The sequence below is a fragment of the Tachysurus fulvidraco genome, chromosome 4 (genome assembly GCF_022655615.1).
Source record: "Tachysurus fulvidraco isolate hzauxx_2018 chromosome 4, HZAU_PFXX_2.0, whole genome shotgun sequence".
NCBI classification, from domain to species: Eukaryota; Metazoa; Chordata; class Actinopteri; order Siluriformes; family Bagridae; genus Tachysurus; species Tachysurus fulvidraco.
This window is the reverse complement of record NC_062521.1, coordinates 15,310,357-15,316,667: the sequence shown is the minus strand read 5'-3', so window position 1 is coordinate 15,316,667 and position 6,311 is coordinate 15,310,357.

The following is a 6,311-nucleotide window of genomic DNA, read 5'->3' as shown; positions in this document are numbered from 1 at the left end:
GTAGAGTTGATTGATTTAAAGCACAGCTTCTACGGATATACAGTATATGCTTCTGCTTATCTGCATGTGGTTGCAGGTCTCACTTTCATTAGAAGTTTCACTGTTTCTGATGCAATTTAGGGGTGAAACATAAACAGGATTTGCCAGTCAAAGACACAGCACATGAAGCAGAGTGCTCATGCTCAGCTTTTACTGCTGAATAAATACAGCCTCTCCATGGATCATTGTGTCACTATGGAAAGCCAGAGAATGTTGTGTTCAGGAGTGGGAAAAACCAGGACCTGTTATTCTTTCAGTTGTGGTTGTGAGTTTTTTTTTTTAAGAGAATGTGCAAGTTTCCAACAACACAAAAATGATCATCATTTTTACCTGGAATAGAAAACAATAATGCTTTGGATTACAGTCTATCTTTATCTGTATTGCTGTAGTTTATTGTCTGCATTCAGGCTGTCAGATTTCGTCGACACCCATCTGGAACACATTAACACCTCTGTTTCCATTAAAACAAAGTCCACATGTGCTCAGTAGGTTTTGTACCAATACCACCACTGTGAAATTAATACCAGGCATAATGCATAAAAGCATTTTAATGCATAAAAGTGTTTTAATTCGATTTATTAAGTAACTGCTGGTGTTAATAACAAACAGTTTGATTACAAAGTCAAATAGTGGGCTACAGATCCACAATAATTCAGCAAGACCTAAAATAATAATAAAAAAGGCATGTATAAAAAGGAAATTGGTGCGTTCTGTATTCTCCTCTAGGAAGGAAAAGGAAAATTTATCCACAGTTAATACTAAAGACAATGTAGACTCTCATTTCACTGTAAAGTTTTGAAGAGTAGGTGTGCTGACGTGGTAACGTCATTTGAAACAGTACAATTTTGGGAGGAAAAAGGCAGTAATTTACAAGCCATGGAAATGATCTCACAGCCTCCTTGTAAATCCACCAACTGCTTGCTTCACTACACTATGCAGACATGACTTTTTTCTAGCACAAATTTAAAAATAGAAACCAAATAATGGGCTTGTACCTAACCACTCTAATTCCACTTTATGAATCACAATTAAAGTGGAGTTACGGCTTACAAAACAAGTACTAGCCACACTGCTGGTATAATTTTTTATTACCTAACTCATTCAGGGAGCCAGATGACCAATATGTTTATGAATTCATTAAAAAAATACCAGTGCAGTGTAGTAACTGTTGTTTACACTGAGCAACACAGAAAAAAGCGGACCATGCAGGCATGCTGTAATCAGACAAGAACCAACTTTTTTGTCTTTGTCTTACCATTTGCCTTTTTGGAAAAACTGGAGGCCAATATGCTGAAAGCATGTGTCAGATACAAACAGCTGGAGTTTCACTTACGAAAATTTACCTGGAGAGCATCAGAGGATGATGATGTAGGTGATGATGATGATGATGATGATGATGATGATGATGATGATGATGTTGATGATGACAATGAGAGCAGTTTATGGAGAAAGCAGATGTGTGTTAACCAGTTTCTTTGTCTCTCAGTGTGGGTTTTGCAACTTTAGGGCATGTGATGACAGGATAGCCAGCAGAAACATGATGGTGTTTCACCTCTGCTGTCTTTATGTGTATCCTGCTGTTTATGACTGGTTCACAGAGATCATGTAGAAACTTACCACCATGTCATCAAGACAATATTTTATAGTAGTAGAGCATGAGTTAAAGTGAGCCACGACAATCCGGGACTTATCCCAGCACCTTCAGATGGATAGTGTAAAACAATCTGAATGTAATTCTACCTGTGGCTGTGGTGAGTCTACATGACAGTGGAGTTATAATTTTCTGGGTTTTCTGTAGCAAGAAAGTGTGTAGATGAACATGCACACACCTTTCATTCACGATGATGATTCCATAGTCCAATAGATAAAACACTGAATGGTAGCTATGTTAAAGCTATGCTTAAGTCAAAGTATCCTGGTTTGGAAATAACTCTAACCCTGTGGAAGTAACAGGCAATTATTCACTTATCAAAAGGTCTCTGTACTTGGTTAACAAGCCTCTGAATAAAGACTCCCAACATTTACCTATGAAAGGTGGTCTGTTGAATGAGAGACGACTGAAGACATGTCCATCTGAGCCAGCATTGTGAAGCTGGCTGTGGTTCTTGTGTGTTTGTTGTTGACGTTGGCCTTTGTATGAATACACCCCCTACAGCGTCTCTCTGGTGATCGAGTAGTGACATACAGAAGAGCCATTCAGTGCAAGCCTGAAAAGAAATTCACTTAGGCTTTGCCAAATCACAGTGATGAGAAAAAGAGTAAAGGAAAGTCAAAAAAGCCAATTATGATAGGCCAAGCTTGTAGGGTTGGTTGTAATCATCCAAATGCAACCATTTATACTAGAGCTGGAGGTGGATTTCATTCTCTGTCTTATTCTATACACTTAGTTGTGAAGTTTACCCAATTTGCCAACTTGTTTCAAGATCTCTTTGCTGGTTCAATAGTGCTTTGCAGTCCCCAGCTTGGAGAACAGCTTGCTTTCATGAGTGGTTTGTGAAAGCAATAATGATAACTGTTAGAACTTTTAGTCCATGGCTCTTTTATGTACTCAAACATTTTCATTGACATATTTATCTACACAGTACAAAACATTATTACCATCTGCCTAATATGCTGTTAGGCCTCGGTGTGTCACTCAAACAGCTCTGACCTGCCAAAGCATGAACTCCACAAGACCTCTGAAAGTTCCCTGTGGTTTTTGGCACTAAGACGGTAAAAGCAGGTTCTTTATGTCTGTGAGGTTCGGCTGCTGAGGATTGGACTTCCAGCACACTGCACAAATGCTAGGTTTCATTAAGATCTGAGGAATTTGTAGATTGTGTCAACACCTCAAATACCTTGTCATGTTCCTCAAACGATGCGTACACGGTGACAGGCTGTATTTTCCATCTGAAAGATGCCACAGCCCTTGGGGTATACCACTGACATGAAGGGGTGTACCTTGTCTGCAACATATGTAAGTACCATGTGTCAAACTGACATCCACATGAATACCAGGACCCATGGTTTCCCGGCAGAAACATTTGCCTGAGCATTTGTAAGAGCAAACATTTTCCAGAGCAACACTTTTTTCACTGACTTGTCTTCTTCTCACAATGGATCCAGGTGCCGTCACTTCCCAAGGTAAATTGTCCTCCACATGAAGTGAAATAAAACAAGGCCCAAAAGAACAGGTTAACGTAGTCCATTGCTACAAAGTCTAGTTGTAGGAGCTTTCAATGGTGCACAGAGATTAGCATAGGTACTCTGAATGGTCTGCGGTTTGCATCTTCATATGTAGCAGGGTACCATACACTAAAAAAAAGAAACTTAAGTTTCTGTGATATGTGCCATATTCAGTTTTAACTAGAGGGGGGTAACCTTCATGCATCAATGAGCCTTGGGCTCTCCCAGTTCATTCCAGAATCCAGGTTACTGTATATGTAAAGCTTGTTCTCAACATTGTTTGATTTTTCTCATTTCCTCTCACCTCTCCGAAACATATCTCTCAGTGGACTGACTAAAGTGATTACTGATGTTTATTGAACAAATTTTCCTGTTACTACTGAAATGCTAGTGCATTGTGTATTCTGGCATTCACTCATGGGTCATGCTTATGCTTTACCCAATCAAGGAGGTAGCATGTATGACCTGTTGGACCATAAGTAAGCAACTCATTCCTCATTGTATCATGGCATGCTAAGACATTAAGTGAGAGATGACATAATCAATTTGATAACATTGGAGGTAAACTGAAGCGAACATTTGTGAGTCAAGTCTGATTTGCATCCTATTAAAGAGTTCACTGCTCTTCCAAGGACAGGCAAAGTCAACAGAGTAACCAAAAACGATTCTGAAAAGCACTTAATGATCAGCCACTTTTATGTCATTCAGCGAGAATCTGCTGAAGACAAAACGGATGTCTGTAGGATGAATGGAGTTTATTTTGGCATTGGAGTTAGGTTTCACTATTAAACTTACTAGCTAGGATGAGGCCAAGGTTGAATTGTAAAAGGTGTTGCAGATATGGGAATGTGCCTGCGTTTGGAAAGTGATACAGTCTTTCTTTCTTTCTTTCTTTCTTTCTTTCTTTCTTTCTTTCTTTCTTTCTTTCTTTCTTTCTTTCTTTCTGTCTGTCTGTCTGTCTGTCTGTCTGTCTGTCTGTCTGTCTGTCTGACTCCCTAACTGCACAGACTGCCAACAATGTCTCTCCCAGTCTCACTTTATGCCACAATGAATAAAAACACCTCTGTGAAAGCCGTTATCCCGCCAAACCCGGCCACTCAGATGAAATAAAAACAAATGAAAGATTTTTTTTTCACTCAAAAACAAATCATAAATTCAACAGGAGAAAGTGAATCATCTAGTTTCGGGTTTGTTGGCTGGGTCTCAAGTCTCAGCCCATCTTCTGAGCTCAGATTTTCCACGACATTAGAGCAATTATCATAAGTTCTTCCAGGGAGCAGGAGACATTGAATGAGTACCCATCATTAACATGACTGTGGGTTGGCGCTGTGTTCTCCAATGTGTGTCTGTAAAAATGAACACCTTTCATTCAAAGAGGTGCTGTTATTTTTCTCAGCAGCCCTGTGTTACTTATTTAGATATTTCACCTCAGTCCAGATCTGTGAACTTTAAGTCCCTGCGTAGTGATGATTATGCTGATGTCATTTCCCACCACAACTCAGGCGAGTGCTGGGTTGCGTGTTTTGAGATGATTAATCAAAACTATATCTCATTGTTTTACAGAGCCAAGTTTAAACAAGTTCACATCTGAAGTCAACAGAATCCACACAGCGCTTCCGTGTCTCAGACTCTTGTATATATTCAGGCAGTTGATCATTTTAATAGGGTATAACAAATAATAAATATAGTTTAAAAGTAATAAATCAAAAGCCTTTTGCAGAGCTTGCTGTATAGAGGCAGGCAAAAATCAAAATATTGCGAGAGTCGTGTGCTTGATAGATATTAGTCATTAATAGTAAGGCTCAGGGAAGTGGTGAGAACAAATCAAATATAAACACAGTGAAACGTATTGCCATATGATGAAGGAAACAATCCCACAGTTTAGAACACCAGATGCAGAGTTCATCCAAAGACTATCCACAGGAAGTAATAGCCTGGGTTTGACTTTTATGAAGAAAACTTGGTGACAAGGTCCTAATTATTGTTTAATTGCTATGTGTTGAAAGCAGGCTAGTTAATCAGGATGCTGTCTTCTATTTGTTAACTTCCGAGCCCAATCAAAAGGTATAATTAGCACCTGCTTTCAATTATATTACTGCAGTGTCAAGCTGGAGTTACAAATAGATAAATCATGTCTTGCATCACAGAAAATGTGCCCAAATTAGAAAACTATTATAGTGAAGTACCAGAAACTTAATCTACCCCATGAAGATCGTTTATCTTCATCAAAGAGGGCAATCCTCAAGCAACTCAGCCGGGGCATGTAATTGAAAAATGCAGAGAAATGTGATTGTTAGCAGCGATAATAATTCATTATGCAGAGCACCGGGAGCCCAGAAAGCCATTTGTTTTCATTAATGCAATTTTAAATTACGTCTGTGATTAAAATGTGACTTTGACAGCCAGAGGGGCTTTAATCGGAAAGACAGGCCTGATGAGACCTTTAATTCAGGTCACTTGTTTCCAGCATATGAGCCGTGTGAGAGATGCCTTTTACGTACCTCCTTCATTTTGTGCTTGATTTGCTTCAGCGCTGTCCAAATTGATGGCCACAGCACAGTGAGCGCATCGTTCCTGTTAGCAAAGACACAACAAGCTATCAGGAGTCACAAAGTCACCAAAATCGCTTCGTTCTGAATTCAAACAGCCAGACTCATCCTCTCTATTCAGAAACTCAGTGACATTTGATGGAACAAAAGGGCAAAATTAGGTCACTGTCATACAGATAACATCAAATGACGCTGAGTTCTTGTTCCTTGTTACTTGTCACGTGGTGTTGGAGCAGCGACAGAAACAGCTCTGATGCTGAATGAGAGTTGATACATCATGGCACAGTGGAAAGTGAGTAACTTTATCAAATGCAGTCTGTCAAATGTCATTTGATCAGCAGGCATATGTGAAAAATTCACTCCTTTTATCTTCAACACAAAAAAGGACAAAAGCTCAGTCTAATGGGATTTGCCTCAGTATGTGTGAAGGGATACAGTTACACAAAGTAATCATGAAGAAGTGCGTGTTTGACCTGATAAAATATACTGTACAGTACATCTGTTTTTAGATATTTGACCTATGGTTAGCATGACATTTTACTGCAACAGTGTTATGTA